We start from the raw sequence: 13,736 nt of genomic DNA, 5'->3' as shown, positions 1-13,736 counted from the left end.
TCCACGTTTTGGTATAGCCCTCATACATCGTTGCCCTCCTATTTTTGATATGTTGGTGATTTTAGGCACGTCTTTCAATAGAATGGACTGGATATCAAATCTAGCAATATTGGTCCATTTTTTCAGATAGCCAGCCCCCAAATTTTGGCACCTCACGAATACATACAAAAGTTTCAATCAATTTTGAAGTATTTTGGTTGCCATCATCATCGAATACAAGTTTTAGCCTTTCAGCAAAAATGGTTTTAAATAATCTTCAAACCAATAGAATCTTAATATTGTCTACATTAGGAAATTTCTCAAACCCAACTTATATCTGCAAAAATTAGAAGGAGAAAAAAAATCACTACTGCCATTGTCCTTTCTTGAATTTGTCTCAAAAGTCTTATTTGCCAACATATCTGTCCCACGATTTTATTTCAGTATTGTTGTTGTCATATTTATGCAAATATTTTGCTTGTAGACTGCTGTGGTTGGCCGTTCCCAAATGTTAAAATTTCCCCTAAATCCCAGTTGACTTTTTTTCCTCCCAGTTTTTCTGCTAAAAAAAAGAGATACTTATCAAGATTTTGCAATCTTTGCTATCAGCTGGATAAACTGAACCGAAACAAAAAAACCCTCTCCATACTTGGATTTCATACGCAAACGCATTCCTGCATTGTCGTCGAAATACCATACCCCAGCCAGATATGGCTAACGGCAGCCCAGCCGTTCCAGCAGCCCAAATGTCCATGCCGTACACTTTGCCTAAAGTTCAGTTCATCTGTTTTTTTTTTCATCCAGAAACGAAATCAGATGAGAAGATTTATAACGATTTTGTTTTTCAAAGTAGAAGCATCGCAGGCACCAGCAGGAAAGGGAGGAGAAAGACCAACAACAACAACAACAAAACTGTGGCATACTTTTCAAACAATTTCATTTTATCTGCTGTGCAACTGCTTGAGCCAGCAGTAGCCTAGCAAAATCTTTTCCTAAGACTCCGTTTGCGGGATGGTGTTAATACATATCACCACGCCACACCACAAGCACTTAACTTTCCATATCAATACGAATTGTGGCCAATTCACATTGTATCGACACACAAAAAAACCAAAGGTTTCACAAAAATATTTCTATGGCATTTTTTTCGATGATCACGAACAAAAATATTTCAAGTATTGGCGTGAAATAAGAGGGACAAAAACATTTTTTGATCGTTGATTTTTTTTTCTTTAATTCAAAATATTTATTTTGGCACAATTGAGGGAGGTGGAGGATGTGTGTAATTTTATATGGAAGCTTAATGTGTTAGAAGACCAAATTGAATCCAAACCTACGGATAAAAGGTCTGCAATAAGAATAGGATCTAAAGAAATTGGATATTTATAGAATAGAGGACATATTTTTATAGAAAAAAATAAATGGGCAATTGGTTCTAATCCTAGAATACCTACAGCAAATGTCTAACAGGTACTTAATTGTAACATCGTTCAAAATATCATATATCGCTCAGGACATTTATTTGGGGCCTATATCATTAAAAATAGGCTGCCATGAGATTTTTGTATCCTCTGAGAGAAATATAACATAAGTAAAAACCTCATTAACTTTTTATATTCTCCACCATAAGCTGGGCATTCAAAATACCTAAAATCGATATTTTATGATATAAAATTTATACCAATACCAACATTTTGGAGGTTAACCAAAAAAGTGGCCAAATATTGATAAATTTTGAGGCCCTCTCGTTATTTCAACAGCCGGTCAGACAGACATGACTAAATCGACATAGAATTTTATCGCAATAAAATTCTGTACCTTGAGGGGTGTCCGGTGAATATTTCGAGGTGTTGCAAACTACAGAAATTCTACTAAAACCATCAGCATATCGAACATTTAGAGGGTTCTTTATAGGAAGGATATGTCAAAATACCTATATAGCTATAGCTAGTCTTTGTCAAAACAAAGAAATGTAAAAATCTGGAAATCCAAATTACAGCCTTCAGCTGGAAAATAACCACAAAAGTACATAAATTCGGACGGGATCTATGCCAGAAAAAAATATTGGATCTATGCCAGAAAAAGTTGACATAAACTGAAAATTTTCTGCAAAGAAGATTCTAACCCATCAAGAATCCGTAGTGCCATATTATAAGCACTTCGGTTTGAAAATGAGCCTAGGACTATAAAATACTTTAAATCGGACGAGGGAAGTCCATGCATTTTGGAATACATGGACATGATTCTGTTGGAAAATGAGCTGAGGGCCACAAACATACCAACAATGAGCGGACCTTTTATTGACGGTTATGTCAAAACGTTGACCTATAATGACAATTTTCTGTGAAGATGTTTCTCACCCACCAAGAACTCGAAATGCCAAATGACAGTCACTTCTGTTTGAAAATGTGTTTAAGGTCATAGAAGTAGCTAAAATTGGATAGAACCTTTATGTGGGGACTATGTCACAACATTGGCCTAAACTGACAATTATCAGTGAATTCGTTTCTTTTTGTCACTTCATGACAATTTTCTGTGAAGACTTTTCTTTTGTTCCACTAAAGACCGAAAAAAGCCAAATTACGACAATTTCAGTTTGAAAATGAGCCGGTGACCATCAATATAACTTTAATAGGACAGGAGGTCTACTATGAAATTGTCATTCGACATGAATTAAAATATAGTTTTGTGAACTCGCACAAAGACGAAGATCGATCAAAACCGGTCATTGTCGCTCGTGATCTGATAAAGCAAGATCCTCATGTGGCATAAGGTAAGATGGAGGCATCATTGGGTATTTTTCACCAGCAACGCTCATCGACTTCATAAAATTCTTCGATACAATCAGAGGAACTGACATTTGGAAAGCATTGGGTACAAAATTTATCACAGCGTTTCTCAACAATGCGGGAGTAAAGCAAGGATGCCCTCAATGAAGAATGAAACCTGTTCTCAGAGATTGCAATATGGTTCACATATATCCAGAAACAAAAAGCTTAAAAAAATTATTTTTGGAAAATCGCCTATTTTCGACCAAAAACCAAGCTAGAAAATAGGGAAAATCTTCACCGATTGGATTTGTCCTACTTCATACGATAGCTATGTGGGTCCAGAATAACATGTTAACATTTGGAACCGATTGCATTAATAGTTTTGGAGATAAACACTGTTGCCGCCACTTGATGCTGACACAGTAAATCGGCTATATCTTCCAGAGTTGTTAAGATTTTGTAGGTTCAAATTAAATTTTTTTTTTTTTTTTTTTTTTTGAAACCAAGAATCGATTCTGCTATACGGCAGTGAAAAGTGGATAATGTCTAACATCATCAGTAAACGCTACAGGTATTCATACACAAATGCCTCAAAATCATATGCAGGATATTCTGGCCCAGCACTCTCAGTAACATATAAATGTGGAACCTAACGTTCATAGAAAAACCAGAATGGTGGGATCCCCGAAGATTGAAAACGAGCCAACTTTAACAAATGTTTTTCGTGGATGAAGGGCTTCGAAATAAATGTTCGCATATTTCTTCGGCAAAACTGATCAGGTGGCAGCTGTTCCGCTTGAGCTACGTAGTGGCTCAATTTTCCGTTGAACACCACAATATATGGGATTGATGGGCCATCCACCATATAAACACTCGATGACTTCTTTCTATTGCCGAACATGAGAAAATAAATGTTTTAATCGGAGTGGAAAAGTGTTTCAACAATTGGTTTGAATGTATGAAGAATGGATGTATACACTTTAGGAACAATTTCCACCAATTTAAAAGTGTTATTTTGTTTGCACCACCTCGCGGGAGACCCCCGAATAAAATTCTATATCAATTTAAACATGTCTTGCACGACAGAGTTCGTAATATTTGAGATAGAGCTTTAGATATTTTACACACATTACATCCATTATTTTAACTTCATAGTGTATCTCTCATAGAAATCCTGCTCCCTCTTTGCAAAAAAACGCTAGTAGTCGATTTTCACCTTACCAATTTTTTATCATTAAAGAAATTTTGCAATGCAAAAACAAAATGATAATCGCTTGGTGCCAAGTCCGGACTGTAAGCGGATGCATTAAAACTTCCCAATCAAACCTAGCGTTTTTTTATACCCTACACAACTATGTTGTCAGGGTATTATAGCTTTGTGCAGCCCCAAAAGTTTGTAACGCCGCGAAATATTGGTCCTAGACCCACCTTTAAGTATACCGATCGTCATATCTCGACTAGCTGAGTCGATCTAGACATGTGTGTCCGTCCGTCCGTCTGTCCATTATAATTTGTAAACACTATACAGGCCACCGTTATGGACCAATCTTCACGAAATTTTGCATGTAGAATGGGTTCTGGCCATGAAGACCCCTATTGTTTTTGGAAAAGATCGGTTAATATTTAGGGGATGAAATGGACCAAATATTAAATTTTTTCGGTTTTTCTGGTCGCTCCAGAGGCCGCAATAATGGCCCGAACTTCGTGAAATTTTGCATGGAGAAGGGGATCGGGCCAAAGAATAAGCATGCCTGTTTTGATAAAGATCGGTCAATATTTAGCGGGTCAAATGGACCCTGGCTTTTGTGTGAAAAATTACAAAATTTGTATTTTATTGCCTATATATTTGCCCTTGAAGGACATAGACCCGAGAAGTTGATTGTATATCCAAGAGGAGTGGTTGACCTTTAAATTAAGACCAATAATATTGTCGTATGTACTCGGATGTGGGAGTTACAACTAAATATTTACAGGTATCTCCGTATTCGTATATTATTTAGTAACCCATTATCACTCTAGAGGGTGGAACTATAGCGCTGATCGCTTTGAAATGTTCCATGAGGTTCCGGGTATGGTCAAGAACAACGCCTATAATTGTCGGTGATGATTAGATAATAATTTTGGAACGAAGTGGACCGAAAACTTAATTTTTTGCGTTATTTTCGAGTCGATCTATGGACCACAAATGAAAGCCGAACATCACAGCACAACCCACGGTGAAGGGAATCTGGACATTAGCTGTACTGAATACTCGTAACATTCGGAAAATGTGTCAGTGTGAGGAAGAGGAGCTGTTTACCACTAATCGGGCAAGAGGGTGCAAATATCACGAAATATTGCCCAGGCTCGTAATAAACATCGCAGAAAATTTGAGTTCCGTGGTAGTTGTGTAGGGTATCGTATGGTCGGCCCCGTCCGACTATACTGCTCCGCTCACTGGTTTTTTCATAGAATTTGTCGATAATTATTTTTTCTGTTGCACAATGTAATTAAATGTTTTTCAACACGTTTTTTAACTGAACAGGCTTTTATTTAGATTTTTGGCTTCTCATTGGGTTAGCTTCGGAAAAATTCTAATTTGAAATTTTTCTCATCGGATGTCTAAGCATCCAACCCAACATTTACCATGACATAGTGCTCATATGAAAATTCCGATCGATTTTAGAAATTCTCAATGTGGTGGGTTTTTGTTGTTGATTTTAAAGTAGCCCAAGTAATCTGTTTTAGCACACTGTGTCGAAAATAGTTTTCTTAAGATTTTGTCCAAGAAACTGTATTAAGAAATCCCTTACAAAAATTACTTGCACGGCTACTAGAGTTGGTGGCGACGAGAGCAAATCGAATCGAGATATCAATATGATGTCATGTTGTTGATAAATAATCTCAGTTCAATTGTGTTTTACATCTAATGGTCGGTCGCAGCTAGCTGGGCAACTTCATTTACAATGTTTTGATACATATCTTGTTTGTATTTTTTGCAATGAAAATTTAAGGTGGCAACATGACACTGATGGACCCAAGCAGGCTAGCAGATGTAAATATAGTTAAAGTTACAAAAAAAGAACGCCACAGGGACTTTCACTTATCATCATCGGAGGGATATTATGAAATGTGTGTCAATTGTACCCGCATCTTAGCGGAGTTGTTTGTTTCTATCTAAAGCCGATGAAATAGAGCCACAAGTTCATTCAGTTCATATTTTTCATATTATTTGTCATTGTATTGTAATATTCCCTTTTGGTGACAATATCCATCTGATATTGTTTTTTTTTTTTTTTTTTTTGTTTTCATTTCTTCTGCTACTAACAAAACATATTTTATGACAAAAGTCAATAAGACCAGGTAGGCCATTGGCCAGCCAGCCATCCAACGCATACCGTATGATTATAATTTTAATAATATGTTGGCAATTTGTTAATGCCTACTTTAGTTGCCGCGGTGACCCAATCATTAAAAATTGAATGAAAAAATAATAATGTCTCCCGCTTATGAAATTCCCCTGAGTTATCACGAAAATTTATGAATATGAAGAAAATAGCCTGGGGATAGCACAAGCGAATTGTGTAAAGGGCGATGGACAAGTGGACGCCAATGAAATAGCATAGGAACCTCACACACATTCGACAAGTTGGCAAAAATTTACACATTTATTTTTATCATCTGTCAATAATCTGATGCGTGTGTAGTTTTGACGGATGGCGGGCAGTATGACAAAATTGCATGTTTCAAAAAAAAAAAAAAAACAAGAAGTTGACAATGCTGCTGTCAGTCATTACAATCGAACTCAAAATAGCTTTGACCCTGCAGTTGCGATAAAAAAAAAATACTAGCTACCATATTATTGTCATTTGGGAAATAATTAGCTCATTAAAAATGATGATGGCACTACATACATACATGCCCATCCACATATAGAAGCTGCAACTTGTAGACGGGTTTGTGTAAATATTTCATTTAAAACCACACATTTATGAGCGGGAAAAATAAGTAATTGGGTGCCAAACACAATACCACGTTTTAGCCCATGAAAAAGGCGCTGGTTTGTGAATATGTGTGGTAACTCGTTTTGTCATGGGCACAATGATACGTCTTCCCTGGTTTGTTTTTTGAACTTCTCCGAAGACTTTACGCGACCAAATTATGGGTGCTAAGTTAGGATTATGTGTTTGAAGTCAGGGCTGTGCCGCTGATGACCCATTGATTCCATGTCACAAAATGCGCTGGTTTAAACCGATGTGTCCGAGTTTTTTCGAATTTCTCCGAAGACTTCGTTTTTCGAATTTCTCCGAAGATTTTAGGCAACAACATTTTTGGAGTACCACTCACAATTGACCATTCTACGTTGCTCAAGCAGACCAAAGTAGTTACATTACCAATTTTGCTAAAGAAATGGGCAACAATTTCCTATGAAATGGTTCCTCCACGTAACCACTTTCGTTGGACTTGACTTGTCTTCGAAGATCCAGAGGATCAATTGTTCCAGGCTCATACGATTCATGTTGGTGATCTTATAAATATCTTATTTTGGACCAATGGGTCCCATCTTCGGACTTGATCTAGGTTTGGTGAAGGTAATTGGTTGTACAAATTTTGGTTCCAATCGGGTTAATAAATATTAAATATAAAGTAGTAGACCGATATTCCCCATATTCGAACTTAAACTATGTTTGTTAGAATTATTACGATATGTATAATTTAGATGAAATCGTACCTTTGGACTGGCAGCAAGACAGACGGACGGACGAAAAAATATTTGGTCCAAAGAAACATGGGGTCTAAAACCAATATTTTCGATGAGGCTCATTTTTGCCACATCAACGTGTATATACCCTCATTAGCCATAACTCTGAGGGATTCGGTATTATGAAGCATTCTAAGCAGAAGTGAATAAAATAATTGTTTCGAATTTTCATAGGATAGTTTGAAGAATCTTCAAGGTCCCAGTTAGATGAATATAATAAAATTAAATTCTTGGTAGTTATGCACATTGATGCGGCAAAAAAGTGTCTTATCGAAATTTTAGTTTCAGACAATTTGGAGTCGATTTAATAATGTCCTTCCGTCTGTCTGTTTGTCCGGCTGTTGCGCACGATAAATCTTGAAGGGAGTTAAATATTTCATTTAATTTAGTCAAACATAGATCGTAGAGAGAGGATATCGGACCAAACTTGCTGGCACCTCCCAATAAAAATAATAAAACCTATGTGTAATTCCGTTGACCTCCGCAGACCATAAACTGAGGGTATATATCTGTCGACAACACCGACTGATGCTTTTTTTACTTGTTTCTTAATTAACTTCCCACGATCAACCTACTTTTGTATGTTAGGTTCCACAGGGCTATGTTACTTATGGTTTTGGGTCAGAATATCCTGCCTATGACTCTGAGAAATTTGTTTATGGATACCTGTAGCTTTTACATGATGGTGTTAGACAAATGTTAAGTTTCACTGCCGTATAACAGAATCGATTTTATACATGCTTGGAATATTTAAAGCTTGGATATACGTGAGCTTCTCCATACACCCTGCAGTTGCCCAAATCCTGCTCTCGCTTTAATTAGTCTATTTTTCTGTACAGGTGTTTTTAACTTCCATGACCTTACTTTTCTTCATTCTCAAGTCCAATGTAGCGAGTCAGGCTTTCCAGGTTTCATAATCGGCTGATTGTTGAATATATTGTGAGCGGAAAGACCTATAAAATTCAAATAATCTATGTTTTTGGAATTGCCATAAACAACTCCGTGAGAGAACAGACTTCATTCTTTATTTTAGTCGGGACTATAGATGACATACTTGCTTTTTACCGCGTTGGTGAGTAACGGTTGACATATGTTCCTGCTGCGAAAAACGTAGAGTTCTGCATCCTCATATGTACATCCCCTTATAATTCTGATTATTATCTGGTGTACTTCCCTTTTGTTCAATAGTTCGCCTGATTTTGTCAAAGGCTTTCGAGAATTTAACGAACAGTAGATGCAGAAGGGTACAACATTTTATAGATTATGTGACTCGAAGGTTGTTGTCCTGGTCTAAACAGGTCTATATTAAGGATATTTGTCCGTGTTATAGAGAACTGTCATCCATAGAGAACAACATATGAAAAATAATATAATTTTTCCGTTCATTTAAAATAATTTATAAATTTCTTCCTCCTTTGCGATATACATAGCTCTTCACATCCCCCTCTCGGACACTATATTGCGTATCAAAAGCTACGCAAACGTCCATTTGGGGAAATAACCATTTTTACTAAATTATTATGTTAACATGGATATAATTGAAACAAGAATTCACTTATACTGGGCAATTTATTTATTTTCTTCTCAAGCGGCCAGCAACAGCAGCAGACATTAGCATCCAAACAAACATAGCCGGTGAATTCTGAAGCAGATGCTTCTGCTCTTGGTGGTTACCCAAGGCAGGACATTGTAAAGGAAAAAAACAAACCAAGAATGAGCATAACAATAGCTGGCAATTGATGGCCGAACAAATGTGTTTGGAAGTACAGGCAGATTGTTGTCTACCGTAGCTCCCAATTGTATCCCCAAACAGCCAGCCTCTTTCCTGATAATGTATTTTTCTTTGTACAAATATGCACTTAGATTTTGTTTAGCGATAGCTAAACTCTTTAAGTTTCGGTCTTTTTGTTTCTTTCGTTGTTATTCATTCGGTTTGTTGGCCGTCTTAATCCCATGTCTGTCCGTCCATGGATTTTTGGATTTTCGTTTTTGTGTTATTGTTGTTGTTGTTGGACTATTGTGTACCGACGCTGTTCAGCATTTTTCCCAAAATGCAAAAATGCCTAGCATCGTTGTTGAATCACCTCACCACCAAAGGCAACAATAACAACCGACCGACGAGGTAAGGTCCAAAATAAAGTGTCTCCATTAAATGTCAATTTATTTCGGACCAACTTGTTTTTGGCATTTCACTAAAGCCTCAGAAAATTTAACAGCAGCAACATCAGCAGCGACAACAGCAGTAGGCGACTTACATTCATACAACATTTTTCTTTCTTGCAAATACATAAGAGTACATGTAACAATAATGTAAGAAAGCAGGCACATACCTACAAACATACATACATCTCGTACATGTTTATATGGGTCAATACGCACGAAAATTGATTGATTTTAGACATGTAAATTTACAGTCGATTTCAGCTCAAGAATCTGTAATAAATAATAAATTTAAAAATAGAAAATTTGTACTTCACAACTTTCGCCAACTAAAAATTGTACACAGAATGTCAGTTTCTCCTTTGATCTTGAGTTTGTTTTGAAGGATTGTCTAGTAGTACTTCGTTACCGTATTCAGGTACGATTTTTCCTGTTATTCCTATTGGGAGCCTGGGCCTTTCACAATGCATCTCCATATTATTTACCGTTGTTTTTGCAACTTCCAGGGTATTTTTTGGTCTACCTCGACCAATCCATGTCAATTTCCTAAGTTTAATCTACTTTTCTATGGGATCCTGGATCGTTAGGTTCCACAGGTAGAGCACCTTACATATGGTGTTGGGTTAGAATATTACACATACGATCCTGAAGCATATTAAAAATACTGCAGATTTTACGTCATGGTTTTAGACACATGTTAGGTTACACTGCCGTATAACAGAATCGATTTTATACACGCTTCGAATATTTTTAGCTTGTCTTTCCTGGATATATGAGAGCTTCTCGATACAGTTGTCCAAATTCTGATCTCGTTCGGTTTATGCTATTGATTACGTTCGTTTTTACACCAGTATTTCCGAGATAGCTGAAGCTATCGACGTATTCAATTGCTTGGTCTTTTTAAAAAGATGTTTGTTGTTAATTTTCGTGGCCTTAGTTTTCTTGATATTAATCTCAAGTCTAACATTGCGAGCCAGTCTTTCCAGGTCTTCTAATTTTGACGGTATTTGAATAACTTGTGAGAGAGAAGACATGTCGAGAGAGGCACCATGTTATACCTCCTCTCTGAGAGCAAACTTCATAATTATTTCATGCAGTACAATTGTGAACAGTAGGGGTGACAGAGGGCGGGCACCCTTGCTTTACTGAGAGTCCATTTTATGCCACTTCCAAACCTTTTGAAAAAAAACACACCTTCGGGAACCTTCCCTATAAAATGCCAACTTTTTGTACATCGAATTATGGGTCATCCGTGGCACATTCCTGACTTGGCATCCAAATGCTTCTTTTTATTCCCGCACATGAATTAAAATTGCGTGGTATACGATTTTACGATACGGTTCAAAAACCGATCGGAGTGGAAAAAGTACTTCGATAATTGGTTTGAACACATGGAAAAGTGTATAAATCTTGTAAAGGAAACTGTGAGAGACAAAAAACCTCGGTGGTGCCGACAGATATATAACCTCAAGCTATGGTTTGCGGAGGTCTTCGGATTTACACACAGGTTTTATTATTGGCTTTCGCATAATATTGAATTTACATACGTTGAAGAACCTGATCCTTTTGTCTATCAAAACGAGTAGACTAAATAGTCCCATATTCGGACTTGATCTTTGCTTGGTAAATACAATTGGTTGTAGGAAGTTTGATTTAAATCGGATAGTTCGTTCGCATGATATTATGAAATAAAATTGTTGTACAATTTTAAAGTAGGAAGTACCGATATTACCCATCTTCGAACTTGAACTAAGTTTGGATGAAATATTACGATGTGTAAAGTTTCGATGAAATCGGATACTCCCTTTGAAAGTTATGCGCACCAGTCGACCAGACGGACGCACATTTGTAAATCGACTCCAAATTGTTTGAAACGGATTTGATCCAAAGGGGTCTAAAAACAATATTTCAATGAGGCACCTTTATTGCCGTATAAAAGTGTAGCCATAAGACTGAGGGTATGGAAAAACTTAGGAAAAACTTGACATGTGGGTCCAAATTCATAATGGTACACGACATTTTAGTTACCTGAAGTCTTTGGAGAACTTCAAAAAACGAACAAGAACTGCAAAGTCAGGACCATGACCATGTCATCCGCGGCACAGTCCCAACTATAGTTTGAGAACTTCGAAAAACGAACATGAGATTCAAACCATCGGTTTAAACCAGTTTACGCAGTGTAAATATTTTTAAATCAGAATCTAGAACAAGTCCCGGTGCAAATCTCTTAAAAATAATAATATTTATACAGAACACATATTTTGTGGAATTATGGACTATATAGACCCCTCCCCTATATGACAAAAATATTGAAATAAATGACGTTTACTACATTTAATACATATATGTGAAATTTTGGACTTTTAAATTTTTTTGACAGTCGAAAAAACCTGCATTTGTAGTATTAAAAACAGACCCGTCTTCTAATTAGTCAAATTTCAAATGAAACTTCCCCTATTCAAATACGCATCAATACATGAATGTTTGTATGTAAGGTCCCATGTACATACTTATGCAAAATATATAGACATTGTTTTAGTTTTTTTTACCTTTTACCTATTTTGTCCAGCGATTTGTTTTACTTCGTGTAATTTTTCTGTTACGGGAAGACAAGCAGCACAACACTCTGTGTTTTATGTCCTACCAAATTCCAGCAAGAGATTTTTCTCGTAGCCCTTTTTTCTTAATCGGATGCTACTGGCGGCCACTACTACGAACTGAAAGTTGTAGCAATGTTTGTTGTATTTGTGTGTGAAACAAATTTAAAAAAAATCAATCCGAAAAAAGAATTTCCCTTAAGATACAATCACAATTATAGTCAGTCTATCGATTGAAGCAATGATCTTTATTATTTCGATAAAATAGAATGGTGAGTATCACCTTTTCGGCTGGCATAATAAAAATGTTGCAAACAATTTTAAAGACAAATGGCGTAAAGAGACAACAGCTTTATAATGTTTTTCGATTTGGATTCTTTTTTTTAATAAAATTGATTGGTTTGTGTTACAAAATGGAATAAGTTTAAAAATATATATAAATATATAGGTTATGCGACCAATGGTATTAAATTAAAAATCAATGGGATCCAACATATTTTAGATGCTGAATGTTTTATATTTGGTTACAGATAACTTTTTTAATACCCTGCACCATAAGGGGAGGGGAGGTTGGGGAAAAATAATTCAATTTTTTCCATTTGTCACCGTTTGCAACACCTTGAAGTATTCGTCGGAGACGTCATTAAGTTTTTGATTATAACGATTTAAATCACGAAAGAGCTCGCAATATTTACGTTAGAGCTTTGAAATTTGACATATATTTTGCTAACACTCGGTCCACAATTGGGATAGTCTCCCATTATAAATACGGATACAGCTTTCCACCGTCTTATCTATAATTTCATAGTTTGGACTCCCATTGGTAGAAAATATTCCTTACAAAAATGATCAACAATCTGAGAGTCTGAGTCTGTGGTATAGTACCGTTCAATTTTATGTTTTTTTTTTTAATTGAACGTTGACGATTTGAAATTTTTTCCAATTTAAAAATGGTTTAACTCAGATTTTATTAGCATATGTCCGCTACTGAAAACTACATATTCCAGAAGAGCTAATCAACTAACACACCAATATCGACCATGTTACCGCCACTGGTGATCATTAAGCCAAGTCGCCCACTTATTAATATTAATGGTCTGTATTCACCTGTATAAGAAATATCGATAACATGCATCGATTATTGATAATTATCATATACTCCTTTTTATACATTGTTCTTCTTGTACTAAAAAATGAAGTTAGAAGTAAGGAGTTTAATGCGTAAGAAAATCATCTTTCTTTTGCAATAGTTGGTCAAACAGTTAACACACTGATTAAATTAGATGGTTTGAAACCAAAAAGTATGTATAAAATATAACTTTATATATTATAATCCCTAACGTTATGAATTTATTTAGGAATTAAAACATATGGTTGCGCCACACAGTGGAAATAAAGAAATACATGCATTTCAATAAAACTAACCCGTGTTGCTGATTCATTCAAATCATCTGGGCCATCTATCGTGAACAAATTTTTAATTCTTTT

Source organism: Musca vetustissima, unplaced genomic scaffold (genome assembly GCF_032173495.1).
Source record: "Musca vetustissima isolate MV318-11 ecotype Yass unplaced genomic scaffold, APGP_CSIRO_Mvet_v1 utg26118, whole genome shotgun sequence".
Taxonomy (NCBI): Eukaryota; Metazoa; Arthropoda; class Insecta; order Diptera; family Muscidae; genus Musca; species Musca vetustissima.
This window is presented reverse-complemented; position numbering follows the sequence as displayed.